The sequence below is a fragment of the Nicotiana tabacum genome, chromosome 3, assembly GCF_000715075.1.
Source record: "Nicotiana tabacum cultivar K326 chromosome 3, ASM71507v2, whole genome shotgun sequence".
In the NCBI taxonomy this organism is placed as follows: domain Eukaryota; kingdom Viridiplantae; phylum Streptophyta; class Magnoliopsida; order Solanales; family Solanaceae; genus Nicotiana; species Nicotiana tabacum.
Window position 1 is genome coordinate 176,882,174 of NC_134082.1, and position 18,867 is coordinate 176,901,040.

Below are 18,867 nucleotides of genomic sequence, written 5' to 3' on the forward strand. Positions count from 1 at the left end.
GATCTCTTGGGATGTCATCCCGTAGTCCCAAATTAAAAACACATAGTAGCAACACAAGAATGCAAAATTAAATGCAAAATTCCGGACCAAGTAACAGTTAATTCTAACCTAACATGCTTCACATAATGCAATTAAGGCAGTTTAAGTAGATACACAATTAAATCAACTAAACATGCTTTTCTAAACTATAACAGGCTAAATTCACAAGTAGAATAAAGCAGGAAAAAGGAAATCAATTGAAATACTTAAAAGTAAAATCGAATTTTCAACAATTAGCTCAAGTACACACTTGTCACCTCATGTACAAGGCAATTCAATTATCAAATATATCATATCCTAAGGGGAAGGTCCCCCACACAAGGCTAGACAAGCCACTTACCTCAAACCGGCTAAAAATCAACCCAACACCACGTCTTTGCCACGAGTACTCGACTCCAAATGACCCAAATCTATTCAATTCAATTTCATAATGTAAATAACACTTCAAGTAACTGATTCTACAATTAAATTCTAAGCTAATACGCGACATTATGTAAAATAACCAAAACACCCCTTGGGTCAATGTCTCGGAATCGGGTAAAATTTATATTTTCAGAAACCTCGTACTCTCACGAGTTTATACATAACAATAACACTGAAATTAGAGTCCAAATGGCCCCTCAAATCCTCATTTAAAGGCCTCTTAAACTCAAGCCCTAATTACCCATTTTCCCCAAATTTCTCACCACTAATTAGGTCTTTAATCACATAAAAACGAGTTAAGAAGTCAAGGATGTTACCTCCAAGCGATTTCACTTTGTTTTCCTCAAAAATCACTCTCAAAAGCTTCAAAAACGATTAAAAATAGTGTAAATAAACGTCCAAGTCGCGGAACCCCTTTTAAAATAATGCCCAACAGTTTCTGCATCTGTGTTTCTGCGGAACAAATGTTGCATCTGCGACTTCCCACTTAAGGCCAAATTCCACATTTGCGACCCTTTACCCGCAGGTGCGTAACGCTTCTGTAGAAAATATACCGCATCTGCGGTTCCTGGAGAGATGGCCAATTTTCGCTTCTGCGGCTCCTTAGCCGCTTTTTCGGCTCTACGTATGCGGTTCCCAAATTGCAGATGCAAAAATACCAGAAGGCGAGCTGCTGCACAACTTCAACTCTAAAATTTTCTCCGTTAACCATCTAAATTCATCCCGAGGCCACCGAGACCTCAACCAAAGGCATCAACATATTCTAAAACCTTATTCAAACTTGTACAAATCTTCAAAACACTTCAAACAACATCAAAACAACCAAAACACATCAGATTCAAGCCTAAGTTTCTAAAAATCTTCCTAATTCCATTTTCATCAAAAACCCAACCAAAACACGTCCGAATGACTTGAAATTTTTCACACACATCCCAAATGACATAACGAAACTACCGTAACTCTCAGAATTCCATTCCAACCCTCGGATCAAAATCTCACTATCAAGCTGGAAACTTCTAAAATTCAACTTTTGGTATTTCAAGCCTAAATTAGCTACGGACCTCCAAAACACAATCCAAACACGCTCCTAACGCCAAAATCACCTACGGAGCTAACAGAACCATCATATTTTAATTTTGACGCCGTCTTCACACTGTGCTGACTACGGTCAACTTTTCAACACTTAAGCTCTCATTTAGGGACTAAGTGTCCCAAAACTCTCCAAAACTCAAAACCGAACATCCCGACAAATCACATTAGCAAAAATAAACTTGGGGAAAGCAGTTAATAGGGAATCGAGATGTTAATTCTTAAGACGACCGGCCGGGTCGTCCCACTCCTAAGATGCAAAAAAAAAGGACCTAGTCTGATGAATTTCTCCTAGAATCGAAATCTTAGTCTAATGAACTTTCTTCTAGGATAAAAATCTTAGCCTGATGAATCTTTCTCCTAAGATGCAAAAAAAACCTAGTCTGATGAATCTTTCTCCTAGGATGAAAATCTTAGTCTGATGAATCTTTCTCCTAAGATGCAAAAAAAAAGGACCTACTCTGATGAATTTTCTCCTAGGATCGAAATCTTAATCTGATGAATCTTTTTCCTAAGATAGAAGACCTAGTCTGATGAACTTTCTCCTAGGATAAAAATCTTAGTTTGATGAATCTTCCTCCTAAGATGCAAAAAAAAACCTTGTCTGATGAATCTTTCTCCTAGGATCGAAATCTTAGTCTGATGAATCTTTCTCCTAAGATAAGAAACCTAGTATGATAAATCTTTCTCCTAGGATAAATGTCTTAGTCTGATGAATCTTTCTCCTAAGATAACAAAACAAAAAAATACCTAGTCTGATGAATCTTTCTCCTAGGATCGAAATCTTAGTATGATGAATCTTTCTCCTAGGATAAGAAACCTAGCCTGATGAATCGTTTTCCTAAAATAAGAAAACCTCGTCTGATGAATTTTTTGCTGGGATAATTAAAAAAAGAAGAAGTCTGGATTTTTTTTTAAAAAAAAAATCATTTGTTCATATCCTCAGAAAGTAAGAGTCGGGGCAATTTGTTTAAAAGAATGATTTTCTCAAAAAAAAATGAAAATGATTTTTCTCATTAAAAAAAGATGAAAAACCAAAAAAAAAAGCTTTCTTGGTTCATTTTAGACATAGGATCTCCACTCCCTAGTCTCATTTTCCAACATAGGTTCACCACTCCCTAGTTGATGCCAACATATGGTCTCCACTCCTGAGTTGATGCTAGTATAACCTGATGCCATCATAATCTGATGCCAATATAGGGTCACTACTCCCTAGTTGATGCCAACATAGGGTCTCCACTCCCTTGTTGATGCCAGCATAACCTGATGCCTGTATAACCTGATGCCAACATAGGGTTACCACTCCCTAGTTGATTCCAACATAGGGTTATCATGCAGACGAAAAATCTCCCAGATATAAATCTTCGCCAACCGTTCCGAAGAATAAGTAGTACGCACAGGAATGAAATGAGAGGACTTGGTCAGCCGATCCACAATTACCCAAATAGCATCAAACTTCTTCAAAGTCCGTGGGAGCCCAACTACAAAGTCCATGGTGATCCGCTCCCACTTCCACTCCGGAATCTCTATCCGCTGAAGCAATCCACCCGGTCTCTGGTGCTCATACTTCACTTGTTGACAGCTGAGACACCGAGCTACGAATCCAACTATATCTTTCTTCATCCGCCTCCACCAATAGTGCTATCTCAAATCCTGATACATCTTCACGGCACCTGGATGAATGGAATACCGCGAGCTATGGGCCTCCTCTAGAATCAACTCTCAAAGCCCATAGACATTGGGTACACTAATCCGACCTTGCATCCTAAATACCCCATCATCACCAATAGTCACATCCCTAGCATCACCGTGCTGAACCTTGTCCTTGAGGACAAGCAAATGAGGGTCATTCTACTGCCGCTCCCTGATACGATCAAATAAGGAAGACCAAGAAACCACGCAAGCTAGAATCCGACTGGGCTTCGAAAGATCCAATCTTACAAATTGGCTAGCTAAGGCCTGAATATCTATCGCCATAGGCCTCTCAAATGCTGGTAAATAGGCCAAACTCCCCAAAATCTCTGCCCGACGACTCAAAGCATCGGCCACCACATTGGCCTTGCCTGGTTGATATAAAATAGTGATATCATAGTCCTTTAGCAACTCCAACCACCTCCTCTGGCGCAAATTTAGATCCTTTTGCTTGAACAAGTGCTGCAAGCTCCAATGGTCAGTATAAATCTCATAGGGAACCCCGTATAAATAATGGCGCCAAATCTTCAGGGCATGAACAATAGAAGCTAACTCAAGGTCGTGAACAATGTAGTTCTTCTCATGTATCTTTAACTGTCTAGACGCGTAGGCAATCACCCTACCGTCCTACATCAACACCGCTCCGAGGTCAACCCTCGAAGCATCACAATAGACCATATAAGACCCCGAACCTATAGGCAATATCAAAATTGGGGCTGTGGTCAAAGCTGTCTTGAGCTTCTGAAAGCTCGCCTTACACTCCTCCGTCCACTGAAACGGAGCACCCTTTTGGGTCAACCTGGTCATAGCTGCTGCAATCGATGAAATCCCCTCCAAAAAATGATGGTAGTAACCCGCCAAACCAAGGAAATTGCGGATCTCTATAGCTAAGGATGGTCTGGGCCAACTCTGTATGGCATCTTCTTCGGATCCACCTGAATACCCTCACTCGATACCACGTGGCCTAATAATGCCACCGAATCCAACCAAAACTCACATTTCGAGAATTTAGCATATAACTTCTTCTCTTTCAGAGTCTAAAGCACAGTCCTCAAGTATTGCTCATGATCTTCCCGACTCCGGGAATATACCAGAATATCATCAATAAAGACAATGACAAACGAGGCAAGATACGGCTGGAATACACTGTGCATCAAATGCATAAAGGCTGCTGAGGCATTGATCAGCCCAAATGACATAACAAGGAACTCGTAATGACCATACCGAGTCCTGAAAGCAGTCTTCGAGATATCTGGCTCCCGAATCTTCAACTGATGGTAACCTGAGCGCAAATCAATCTTAGAAAACATCTGTGTGCCCTGAAGCTGGTCAAACAGATCATCAATACGAGGCAAATGATAATGGTACTTCACTGTAACCTTGTTCAACTGGCGATAATCAATACACATACGCATAGAACCATCATTTTTCTTCACAAACAAGACAGGAGCACCCCAAGGTGATACACTGGGCCGAATAAAACCCTTATGAAGCAATTCTTGTAACTGATCCTTCAACTCCTTCAACTCAGGAGGAGCTATATGATACGGAGGAATAGAAATGGGCTGAGTGCCCGGCAACAGATCAATTCCAAAATCAATATCTCTATCAGGTGGCATGCCTGGAAGATCAGCTGGAAACACATCAGGAAAATCCCGTACTACTGGAACTGAATCAACTGAAGGGGTATCAATACTGACATCTCTCACATAAGTTAAATACACGTCACACCCCTTCTCAATCATACATTGAGCTTTAAGAAAAGAAATAACTCTACTGGGAGAGTAATCTAAAGTACCCCTCCACTTAACACGCGGTACACCTGGCATAGCCAGCGTCACAATTTTTGCGTGACAATCAAGAATAGCATAATGGGGTGACAACCAGTCCAAGCCCAAGATAATGTCAAAATAAACCATGCTAAGTAACAATAGATCGGCTCTGGTCTCAAAACCACTAAGAGCAACCAAACACGACTAATAAACGCGGTCCACAACAAGAGAATCTCCCACAGGAGTAGAAACATAAATAGGGAAACTCAAAGAATCCCGAGGTACACCCAAATGTGGAGCAAAATAAGAAGAGACATAAGAATAAGTAGTGCCTAGATCGAATAGAACTGATGCATCTCTGTGGCAAACCAGTATAATACCTGTGATGAAAGAATCGGAGGCAACAACCTCGGTAGGGGCAGGAAGGGCATAGTATCTGGCCTGGTCTCCCCCTCTAGAGCAACCTCTACCTCCCCGACCTCTACCTCTATCTAGTTGAGCAGGTGCGGTAGCAACTGGAGCTGTAACTATAGTCTGAGAACTCTGCAGGAAACGTTGTTGCTAAGAAGTCTGTGGAGGTGCACTCCTCCCAAGTCTAGGGCAATCCCTCAACATGTGGCATGTGTCACCATACTCAAAACAAGCTCTAGGAGAACGTGGTGGTTGTGATTGGCTAGGGCCAGGTCTGCTGGACTGACCTCTGAAAGCACCCCGCGCAGAAGGCGTGCTAGAAATCGGAGGTGCATAATAAGGCTCCTGAGGTCTATGAGGAGCTAGAATACCACTGGCTATTGGAAGAGCTGAATGAACAAGGCGACTCATATAACCCCTACCATGACGACCTGCAGCTGGGGTACGGGCACCAGAATAATGGTCCGACTCTCGAGACCTCTTGGCCTCCCTCTCCTCTTTCTCCCTAGCATGCATACCCTCAATCCTTCTAGCAATGCTCATCACCTCCTAGTAAGAAATATCCATCTCCAACTCACGAGCTATGCTAGATTCGATGCTGGGAATAAGGCCCTCAATAAATCGGCGAACCCTCTCGCGGATAGTAGCAACCAAGGCTGGTGCATGTCTAGCCAAACTAGTGTAACATATAGCATACTTTGAAACAGCCATAGCACCCTAGCGCAAATGCTCAAACTCTGCCGCCATGCGTCCATGAGGCTCTGAGGAACATACTCCCTTAGGAACAGATCTGAAAACTGAGCCCAAGTCAGTAAAGCAGCCTCATCTGGACTGTCTAACTCATAGGTGCGCCACCACTCATAGGCGGCTCCTCAAAGCTGAAAGGTAGTGAAAGAAACCCCGCTCGATCCTGAAATACCCATGGTATGGAGAATGCGGTAACAATCATCAATAAATCTCAGAGCATCCTCCAATGCTAGACCACTGAATACATGAGGCTTGTACTTCTTGAACCTCTCAAGCCACAACTACTCATCCTCGAAAGCAGCTACCCTGTCCTCGGGCTGAGCTGGCACTACAGGCGGTACAGGAATTATCTCAGGGACCTACTCAACATGCACTTGCTGCTCAGGAGTTCGGGAGGCGGGAGTCTGTGCTCCTCCCCTGTCCTGAGATGTAGCTGCAGCAAGGGGAAATAACCCTGCCTGAGCCAAAGTGGCGTACATGCTCATGAACTGCGCTAAAGACTCCTGAAGAGCTGGAGTAATAGTAGCAGTAGGCGTGTCAGGTGCCTGGACTCTGGCTGGACCTGCGGGCGGTACCTCGGCGGCAGCTTGCGCAGGTGCTCTGGTTGCACCACGTATGGGTCCTCGGCCTCTACCCCGGCCCCGGCCTCTTACAGCTACAGTAGGGGCGCGGGTGCCTGATCATCTCGAATAGCCCGTGTCCTCACCACCTGTGCGAGAATAGAGATAGAAGTTTAGAATTGTGATGTCAAAATATCGCACGACAAGGAAATCAAATGAAGTGGAATTTCCTAACAGTTACATAGCCTCTCGTAGATAAGTACAAACATCTCCGTACCGATCAGCGAGACTCTAATAAACCGGCTTGTGATCTATGACTCCTATGAACCTAGATCTCTAATACCAACTTTTCACGACCCCGGTTTGCCCTCAGTGAACCATCGTGACGACACCTAGTCTCTACAACTAGGTAAGCTTAAATTGCGGAAGATAACTAAAACATACGAAAGTAAACAATTTAAAAATAGAAATAAGGCAATAATAGTGTTTAAATGTGCCGCTCGGCATACACCATACATAAATCTCAAAACCAATATCCAAATCCAAGACCCGGAAACCCATGAATCACAAGCTAAGAAAAGGAAATACTACATAGCTCTAACTCCGGAATTTGTCTAATAAGAACAGAAAGTATAGAAGGGCTAAATACAAAAAGGCAGGAATAGAAAGGGACTCCTTAGTCTGCGGACGCGGCAGATGTACCTTGAAGTCTCTAAGTAGTCGCCTCCCTCAAGGATGGTAGTCCTGAGTAGAAGTACCTGGATCTGCTCATGAAAAATATGCGCAGAAGAGGCATGAGTACACCACATCGGTACTCAGTAAGTGCCAAGCCTAACCTCGGTTGGGTAGTGATGAGGAAGGTCAGGGCCCTACTGAGATTAAATAAATATAGAGAATATGAGACATGACAGTATAAGATAAGCAGTGCAGTTGAAAATCTACAGTAAGAATCTACACAGGATAATAAAGAGTACAATAACGGAAACAGAAATAATGGCAAACACCAGGAAGTACCACTCATAACAAGGATGATAACCGCGGATCTCTCAGTATCCCAAGGACTTTTAGTACCCTCAATATATGCCATGGATCTCTTGGTATCCCGAGAATCTCTCAATATCCTCAATGTATGCTAGGGATCTCTTGGTATCCCGAGGATCTCTTACTATCCTCAATAAATGCTAGGGATCTCTTGGTATCCCGAGGATCTCTTGGTATCCTCAATAAATGCTAGGGATCTCTTGGTATCCCGAGGATCTCTTGGTATCCTCAATTCACGTGCCGGGGATCTCTTGGTATCGCGCACCTCAGTCCAGATCATAAATACGTACAGGTGATCTCTTGGGATGTCGTCCCGTAGTCCCAAATTAAAAACACATAGTAGCAACACAAGAATGCAAAATTAAATGCAAAATTCCGTACTAAGTAACAGTTAATTCTAGCCTAACATTCTTCACATAATGCAATTAAATCAACTAAACATGCTTTTCTAAACTATAACAGGCTAAATTCACAAGTAGAATAAAGCAGGAAAAAGGAAATCAATTGAAATACTTAAAAGTAAAATCGGATTTTTAACAATTAGCTCAAGTACGCACTTGTCACCTCATGTACAAGGCAATTCAATTACCAAATATATCATATCCTAAAAAGGTCCCCCACACAAGGGTAGACAAGCCACTTACCTCGAACCGGCTAAAAATCAACCCAACACCATGTCTTTGCCACGAGTACTCGACTCCAAATGACCCAAATCTATTCAATTCAATTTCATAATGTAAATAACACTTCAAGTAACTGATTCTACAATTAAATTCTAAGCTAATACGCGACATTATGCAAAATAACCAAAACGCCCATCGGGCCCATGTCTCGGAATCGGGTAAAATTTATATTTTCAGAAACCTCATACTCTCACGAGTTTATACATAACAAGAACACTGAAATTAGAGTCCAAATGGCCCCTCAAATCCTCATTTAAAGGCCTCTTAAATTCAAGCCCTAATTACCCATTTTTCCCAAATTTCTCACCACTAATTAGGTCTTTAATCACATAAAAACGAGTTAAGAAGTCAAGGATGTTACCTCCAAGCGAGTTCACTTTGTTTTCCTCAAAAATCACTCTCAAAAGCTTCAAAAACGATTAGAAATGGTGGAAATAAACTCCCAAGTCGCGGAACCCCTTTAAAATAATGCCCAGCAGTTTCTGCATCTGTGCTTCTGCGGAACAAATGTTGTATCTGCGACTTCCCACTTAAGGCCAGATTCTACATTTGCGACCCTTTACCCGCAGGTGCGTAACGCTTCTGTAGAAAATATACCGCATCTGCGGTTCCTGGAGATATGGCCAATTTTCGCTTCTGCGGATCCTTAGCCGCTTCTTCGGCTCTACGTATGCGGTTCCCAAATTGCAGATGCAAAAATACCAGAAGGCGAGCTGCTGCACAACTTCAACTCCAAAATTTTCTCCGTTAACCATCTAAATTCATCCCGAGGCCACCGAGACCTCAACCAAAGGCATCAACATATTCTAAAACCTTATTCAAACTTGTACAAATCTTCAAAACACTTCAAACAACATCAAAACAACCAAAACACATCAGATTCAAGCCTAAGTTTCTAAAAATCTTCCGAATTCCATTTTCGATCAAAAACCCAACAAAAACACGTCCGAATGACTTGAAATTTTTCACATACATCCCAAATGACATAACGAAGCTACCGCAACTCTCAGAATTCCATTCCGACCCTCGGATCAAAATCTCACTATCGAACTGGAAACTTCTAAAATTCAACTTTTGGTATTTCAAGTCTAAATTAGCTACGAACCTCCAAAACACAATCCAAACACGCTCCTAACCCCAAATCACCTACGGAGCTAAGGAACCATCATATTTTAATTTTGAGGCTGTCTTCACACTGTGCTGACTACGGTCAACTTTCCAACACTTAAGCTCTCATTTAGGGACTAAGTGTCCCAATACTCTCCGAAACTCAAAACCGAACATCCCGAAAAATCACATTAGCAAAAATAAACTTAGGGAAAGCAGTTAATAGGGAATCGAGGTGTTAATTCTTAAGACGACCGGCCGGGTCGTCCCACTCCTAAGATGCAAAAAAAGGACCTAGTCTGATGAATTTTCTTCTAGAATCGAAATCTTAGTCTAATAAACTTTTTTCTAGGATAAAAATCTTAGCCTGATGAATCTTTCTCCTAAGATGCAAAAAAAACCTAGTTTGATGAATCTTTCTCCGAGGATGAAAATCTTAGTCTGATGAATCTTTCTCCTAAGATGCAAAAAAAGGACCTAGTATGATGAATTTTCTCCTAGGATCGAAATCTTAGTCTGATGAATCTTTTTCCTAAGATAGAAGACCTAGTCTGATGAACTTTCTCCTAGGATAAAAATCTTAGTCTGATGAATCTTTCTCCTAAGATGCAAAAAAAAACCTTGTCTGATGAATCTTTCTCCTAGGATCGAAATCTTAGTCCGATGAATCTTTCTCCTAAGATAAGAAACCTAGTATGATGAATCTTTCTCCTAGGATAAATATCTTAGTCTGATGAATCTTTCTCCTAGGATCGAAATCTTAGTCTGATGAATCTTTCTCCTAGGATAAGAAACCTAGCCTGATGAATCTTTTTCCTAAAATAAGAAAACCTAGTCTGATGAATTTTCTCCTGGGATAATTAAAAAAAAGAAGAAGTCTGGATTTTTGTTTAAAAATAGTTCATTTGTTCACGTCCTCAGAAAGTAAGAGTCGGGGCAATTTGTTTAAAAGAATGATTTTCTCAAAAATAAATAATGAAAATGATTTTTCACATTAAAAAAAGAAGAAAAAAAAAAAGCTTTCTTGGTTCATTTTAGACATAGGATCTCCACTCCCTAGTCTCCTTTTCCAACATAGGTTCACCACTCCATAGTTGATGCCAACATATGGTCTCCACTCCTGAGTTGATGCTAGTATAACCTGATGCCAATATAGGGTCACTACTCCCTAGTTGATTCCAACATAGGGTCTTCACTCCCTAGTTGATGCCAGCATAACCTGATGCCAGTATAACCTGATGCCAACATAGGGTTACCACTCCCTAGTTGATTCCAACATAGGGTTATCACTCCCTAGTTGATGATTTTCCAACAATAGGGTCTCCAATCCCTAGTTGATTTCATTTTACATATAAGGTCTCCACTCCCTAATCTCTTTTTCCCAAGGATACACAATCCTGACTTTTATTGCTTTCAATAAAGAAGTAGTTTAGAATTTTGTTACAATAACTCACGAAATTTTCCTAGTAAAAACTGGGACAGAAGAATTTTGTTCGTTCGTATGTTTTGGTGTCCGAGCAGGTTTTACCTCGAGGCACAAGGTTCGAGATGACCAAAAGAAGGAGTCTCAATCCATAATAAAAGAAAATAGAAGAAAAAGAAAAGAAGTGAACTCAAAGTGCAGAAGCGAAGAAAAGATGTGAACTGCTCAAGACGTGATTGAAGTCACAAGCTTTGCATATCCCTTCTTGATCCGAGAAGTTGAAAAAGGAATGAACCAGCACCTGCAACTAACAAGCATCAAGATTTAGATCAGAGTCCGCATGAAAAACCAATCAAGACTCAAGATCAAGCTTCAGAAGACTCATAGATAGGAATCTTGTAACTCGTAGCTAATAGGCTTAGTTAGTCTTTTTGATTTTGATTTTGATGTAATAACAGGCCCACGGACCTGAGCCTCGACGGAACCTCACTCGACTCTCGAAATCATCACTCCATCATTTTTCTTGAACTACACGCGACCTAATTCCCTTATAACCCCGGATATGTATGCTATCCAAAACCAGGACTCGCTTGCACCTTTCTCTTTTGTTTTCTTCCCCTTTTGAATAACAATAGGGTCAAAAATTAGTCACATGGCTCACTTTGTCTTTGCCTGAAAACTCTTCATGTTTCCAAGCAAAGAGGGACAGCTGTGAGCACCAAATTTGGAATTTGAGTTTTTCATCACTTTTAGTAGGTAAATATATTTTAGTTTAATCTACATATTTTAGCACTTATTTATCCTTTTATATATTTTATTTAAGAAAATTGAAAACAATAAAAAAAGAGTCATATTTTTAATATAAGCTTTATCTTCATTTACAAAATAAAGAAAACGTTTCCCAAAAAATATATTAGTTTGTTAAGTAAATTTTGTGTGATTAGTATTTTATCTTACTTAGGAGTAGTATTTTTATTATTTTCATCTATTTGATCAATAAAAGAAAAAATCAAAATCACAAAAAACATGAAGGAAAGAAAGTTTTAATTCGGACTATTTCTATTAAGTCTTGCTTTGTCCAAATGTCATGGCTTAAATTGGCCCAAAACTTAACCCAATTCACCTAGCCCACTACCCAAAATCCAATATCCCTTCATCTCTAAAGTACACCCTAATTTTCTCTTTTTAAAAGGGGGACTTTCCCAAAACCTAAACCTAATTCTAGACCCCCTCCCCCCCCCCCCAAGTTCACGGCAGCCTACTCCCAAGAAAGATCCCATTTTTTCTTTTTGTATCTGATCATCTTCTAAAATTTTAGCGTTGACCACCAAATCCAAAACAAGAAGCTTCAGCCACCTCTTTGAAGTAAAAAACTAGCCCAACTCCAGCAGGCTTTTAGCTGCAAAAATCACCACAAAATCAGCCCAGAAACATCTCCTTTTCAACCACCAAAACACAACACCTTTCTCTGCTGAAAAACAACCCAAAACTCCATGAAAACTGGCCAAAAACTCTAGCAAAACACCCCCCAAACTTTAGCTGAAAAAACAGCTTGAAAGCAGTCCAAAAACGACCCCAAACTAGCCCCAAAACAGTTGTGTTACTACTGAAAATCAACCATATAAACAACCCATTTTCCTTCATATCTCAACCTCCTCGCACCCCATTAAATCGCCTTATGTCTGGTGTAAAAATCAGCACAATACTGGAAGTAGAATAGGTTGAAAAATAGTCCAAACAGGCCATGAAACAACTTTGTTTAATTTTCTACCCACGACTATAGTCGAGTGAGTCCGAGAATCAGAGGTTCCATTGGAGGTCGCCTTTGAGGTTTCGGTGCCGTTGCGTCTCTTTTGAGTTTGGAGTCTATTCGGCGTCAATTTTATCTGTTGTAATTTCATTGGAGATGCTTGCTAATAAAGGAGAGATTTTGTGACTAAAGGTACAATCTTCTATCTCAAATCTTTGTTTACTTATTTGTGGGTGTTTTTCTTAAATATTGGTTTGAGTTCCTTTTTGAAAGAATTGTTGTGTGAAGTACCCCGTCATATATTTGTTTTAATATTTGCCTTGATGATACTCCTGCTTATTTAAATTTAATTCTCTCTTGTTTGTTATTTTACACATTGATGAATATTTGCAGTAGTATGAATGTTCTTGGTGTTTGATTATATTTCTTAAGAAATTGGTCTTTTGGGCTAACAGAAAAGAAGATTTTTAGGTGCAACACTTCAAGTCTAGCAGTCCAAAGTCAATAATAAAATTGGTCCAAAGTCAATATTAGCTAGCCCATATGCATATCTCATTTGATCTACCGATTGGGATGAGATATTTTTTTTAGGATCAAATGATTTCTTTATGACTATACATACCAAAATGAGATGACTTAGGACATAATCAATAATCTTAACCTTATAAATAAAATCATGTACATCGTAGCTTGCTTTAGGAGCAATTAATAAATCATCGTGATTATGTGTACGACTCCCATGGCATAGTCACGATACATAATCCCCAATTGGGGTGTACATTTCATGTGACCCAACTATAACTTCGAACAATAATTAAAATAAACATGTTGTAAATCGCGGGTGCATTTCATGTGATTCAATTTGCAATGTGTTCAAAAAATAATAAGTGCACGACATCGCGGCTTATTTAAATAAACTCCATAAATGAATAAAGCGGTTATAAAGTTAGAAATGCACAATAGGTTTAAAACATGTAATAAATCAGATAATTTGGCCAATTATTAATAGTTGAGCTATCGTGCTAAAACCATGGAACTCGGGAGTTCCTAACACCTTCTTCCAGGTTAACAGAATTCCTTACCCGGTCTTCTATGTTCGCAGACCATAAAATAGAGTCAATTTCCTCGATTTTGGATTTGAAATAAACTGGTGACTTGGGACACCATAAATTATTCCAAGTGGCAACTTTGAAATTAAATAAATAATCCCATATCGAATAATGTCACTTAAATTGGAAAAACTCCCTTATATCCCCTTTCGGGTTAAAAAGAGGTGTGACGGCCATCTGATCCCGACTTTGTGAATTGCTCTCCTCGGCCTTTCCTTTTAATTGTTGGGTGTATGTGCAGTCTTGGGCGATGTGATAGCATTATCAGGCCGTGTGTTGCTCTCCTCGGATGCATAATATTCCCCGGGGGGGTGGGAAATTTAATGACTTGGTATAAGCTGGAGGGGACAGCTTTCATGGCGTGTATCCACGGTCAGCCTATGATGGCATTGTACACCGTATCCTGGTCTATGATGTGGAACGTGTTCTCCAAGGTGACGCTGCCGGCCAGGATGGGCAGTGTGATTTCTCCCGATGTCCGTTGAAATGCATTGTTAAAGCTTGTCAGCGTGATACAACGTGGCACTATCTTGTCCTCGAGCTTCATTTGGGTGAGAACCCGAGGATGGATGATGCATGTGCCACTTCCGTCATCGACCATAATATGTCTTACATCAGTATCAAAAATATGTAAAGTAATGACAAGAGTGACATAGTAAGGAAAGACCAAACCATTGGTATTTGACTTATCGAAGATGATACTTTCTTCGAGTTTATCATACTGTTCGTGGGTGATGGACCGCTTGAGTTTGTGGGTGGTGGTGAACTTTACGTTGTTGATAGAAGCGTCGTTGCCTCCTCCGATAATTATTTTAATGGTCCGAACTAGTTAAGGTGGTTTGGGTGTTCCCTGGTGATGTTCTCATCCTCAGGCGAAGTTGGACCTTCCACGATCACTCATCAGCTCTTTCAAGTGCCCTTGGTGAAGCATGTTCACGACCTCCTGTCTAAGGGCGATGTAGTCCTCGGTTTTATGACCCCATTCCTGGTGGAATTCACAGAGGAAATTTGACTTTCTAGTGCTCGAGTCGGATCTCATCTTCTGTGGCCATTTCACTTTTAGGCCGAGCTTCTCTAGTGCGAAGACTATTTCTGAGGGGGAAACACAAAAATTGTAAGCTGATAATAAGGGGGCATACCTTTTTCATTTCAGTGGATTCCCGTTCGTGGCCGGGATGGACCTTCATCGTGGCGTAGAGGCGGCATGAGGGTGCCTCTGACATAATGCTGATGTATTTCTCGATTAGGTCGGGATCCCGCTAGATCCCTCCCGTTATCATTTCTCCGGTCTTTCCTAGACTCCATTTGGACCGAGGTCAAATGTTGGATAGGTCCGTTGAGATCGTCCTTGTCGGCTCTTACCTCGGCACAGTAGGCGTTGTGTATCTCGTCCCAAGTGGTTGGAGGGTATTTCATGAGTCAGCTCAGCAACCTTTTGGTCGACAACAACCCACTTCTACTTAGACCATTCTGGAAAGTGGTTACCGCCATTCCTTCAGAATATTTGGAAGGGTCATTGTTACATAATTGAACTGGGTGAGGAAGTCCCTGAGCCCTTCGCCAGGCGATTTCTTAGTGGCGAATATATCGTTCACCCTCGCCTCTGCTTTTTTGGCCCCGACATGGGCGGTGACGAACTTGTCTTCCATTTCCTCGAATGTTTCTATGGAATGCGTAGGTAACTGTGAGTACCAAGTCACAGACGTGGTTTGGTATACTTTTTGATCGAAAGCGTAATTCGGAATATTTTGGAAGCTTCAGCTTGAATCCGATGTATTTTGGGTGATTAGATGTTGTTTGAGGTGTTTTGAAGATTGGTACAAGTGTGAATGGTGGTATGTGACTTGTTTGTGCTTTTAGTTGAGGTCACTGGGGCTTCGGGGTGATTCTAGATGGGTGACGGAAGAATTTGAAATTGAGTTTTTGCAGCTGAAGCATTTGATTTCTGTCATAACCATACCTGTGGTTGGGAGGCTGCAGGTGCGATGATCACAGAAGCGTAAGGCAGCCGAAGATGCGGCCAAGTTGAAGTCCTTCAGGAACCACAAAAGCGATGTCGGTAGCGCATGTGCGAGTTTTTAACCGCCAAAAATTGGCAACTTAATGAAAACTGCAGATGCGGTGGATTTGGTCGCAGAAGCGGGAAATGGACCGCAGGTGCCAAAATGCCTGGGTCAGAAAGTATATAATGTTCCTTCGCGAATTTTTGCTAAGTTCTCCATTTTTAAAAACGGGAAGCGAGCCAGGGCAGTGAATTCAAGGGAAAATCGAAGAGAATAAGTTGGGTAAGTTCCCTGAGCTTCACTACTCATGTTTATGATCATTTTTCCATTGTTTAATCATGGTATTAGTGGAAATTAAGGAAGAAAATTGAGGGATTAGGGCTTGAGATTAAGAGACCTTTGAGTGGGGATTTGAGGGGCCATTTGAGGTCCGATTTTGATGTTCTTGATATGTATAAACTCGTGGGAGGACGAGGATTCTATTGATGTTAATTTTGTCTGATTCCGAGATGTGGGCCTGAGGGCTGGGTTAGAGCAATTTCGGGATTTTGATGTAGATTGGATATTTTCGAGTGGGCTTTGTTCCCTTCGCATATTTTAATGGTTATGTGCTGATTGTGGCTAGATTTGGAGCATCTGGAGGTCGATTCGTGAGGGCAAAGGCATCGCAAGCTAGAGTTTGGACTGGATCGAGGTGAGTAATGATTGTAAATGTTGTCCTGAGGGTACGAAACCCCGGATTTGCATATCGTTGTGCTATATTGAGGTGACTCACACGCTATATGACGAACGTGGGGTCGTGCACTGTTGGGGATTGTGACTTAGTCCATCCCGACTGACTGTTTTACCACGTATTTGATTGAAAACTATTTGCTATCATTATGTTTTGGGCTGAATGTCATATTTGGGCATCGTGCCAACTATTTCAATCCTTAGGGGATTTTTATAATTCCTCACTGTTTTGACTTTAAACTTGTACTCAATTATGCTATATTCTGCTGTTTTCATAACTCCGCCATGTTTACTCTGTTTTAACATATTAAATGATATTTCAAATAATATTTTGGGCTGAGCATCATGTTTTACTGTTGCCCGAGTGACTTACAAGATTTTGATTGAGTAAGGCTGAGGTCCTGTGTTGTGAGGATACTTTTGGGGGTGGGCTGCACGCCGCAACATTGATACACTGATTATGGTTATGAGGTCGAGGGCCTAAGATTTGTACGCCATGAGGTGGCTTGTTGATATGAGGCCGAGAGCCTAGTGATGATGCCACGGGATGGCTTGATATTGCGCTTGGGCCGTAAGGGGTCCCTCTAGGAGTCTGCACACCCTCAGTGAGCGCGGATACCCATTGTGATGGGAGACATAGCCCGAGGGGCTGGTGTTGTTCCGTGTTGTTGCCCAAGGGGCTGTTTCTGTTGGTATTTATGCCCGAGAGGCAGATTTTCTGTGCTTATATGTGCTAGTTGCTTTGCATTTAATTGCTCAACTGTTAAAAATGTATTTTAAAGAAGTTTAAACTGAGCTAAGATACTTTAAGAGGTTTCATAGCTTCATTGCTCTCTTACTGGTTTTATACTGCTTCTATACAACATGTTGACGTGCTTTATGTGATTTCTTATCGCTCAGTCTTCATTTATTATTATTACTCACTGAGTCGGAGTACTCACATTACTCTCTGCACCTTGTGTGTAGATTCAGATATTTATGCACCCGGTAGCGGGTATTGGTTGATCAGAGGCAGAATCATTGGAGTTTAGCAAGGTAGCTGCCCGACGTCCGCAACACTGCTTTTCTTCCTCTTGATGTCATTAGATTGTGTTTAGTATATTTCCAGAATTTCCTTTGTATTTTAGACCTTAGTAGATGCTCGTGACTTGTGACACCCCGATATCGGGTTGTATCTATTTCCGTATTGTTCATTTAAACTTACACTATGCAATATCTGATTAATTAAAAAGGCTTAAATTGACTTATTAAAATTATTGGAGTGAATCTGGGGATTTTGTTGGCTAGCCTTGTCTTCACGAGAAGCGCCATAACTACTGGATCCGGTTTGGGGCCGTGGCAGACATTTTCCCTACCTAACTGAAAGTACAAGTGCAAGAAATATTCTGTAGAATATTCCTTTAAAATATCTTATTACTAAACTAGTCGTTTGGGGCCGATCAGAGTGCTCGACCTCGACCTTAAGTGCTCAGCTCGCCGATATGTTATTCCTTAAGCGTGACCTTGGCCTATCAGCTTTTAGATATCCTTTCCTAGACGAGATTACTTCGATCAGATTTTGACCCATACATTTTGGTTACTGCATCTCAATCTATAGCTTGTACTTACACTAGTTACAATTAGACCGGGATGTGCCCAGGCCCAACAACCATAGTTAAAGGCAAAATTTTCATGTGGCATAACCCGTTGAATTTATATCCAATTTTTAGCAAAAGTTTAATTAATACCCAACTTTTAGATAACTTGAGACACATACACTTTTTTCTTCTTCTTCTTTAATGTTCTTTTTCTTGTACTTAGAGTTTCTTCTTCTTCTTTTTAGTTGCAAAATGAATTTATTAAATTTATATTGTTTAGACAATTTGATGATTGCGATTTGTTTTACGGTTATTTCGACAATTTGATGATTGAGACTTGTTCCTTATAATAATATTTGAAAGTTATATTTCAAATTTGAGCTCATTTGAAGTAGATTTGAGCATTCGTGTATTGAATTGTTGAAAATCGAAAAACAAGTTTATGTTTTAGAATTTAAGATTGAAAATCTGAAGTTGCATTCAATAGATTGAACTACTTAAGATTCGAATTTCTGAAGTTGCATTTGAAAAATAAAAGAACTTCATATTTGAATTCTGAAGTTGCATTAAAGAGATTATTTTTATTTTTTTCCAACGCATTAAAGAGATTAAACTACTTCAGGTCCGAGCAGATAATTGACTCAAATTAAACTTTGAATAATAATATTGATATTTTCAAATGTTACATATATAAAATTCCCATTAATTG

At 40.6% G+C, this 18,867-nt stretch overlaps 1 long non-coding RNA gene across 1 annotated transcript; it reads left to right on the plus strand.

Annotated features, from left to right (window-relative positions):
• The first annotated feature begins 4,645 nt into the window (after nt 1–4,645).
• LOC142179553 (uncharacterized) lies at nt 4,646–17,824 on the plus strand. The gene is made up of 2 exons (XR_012708033.1): nt 4,646–12,929; nt 17,548–17,824. It is a non-coding gene; the product is annotated as an uncharacterized LOC142179553 (long non-coding RNA).
• The last annotated feature ends 1,043 nt before the right edge of the window (nt 17,825–18,867 follow it).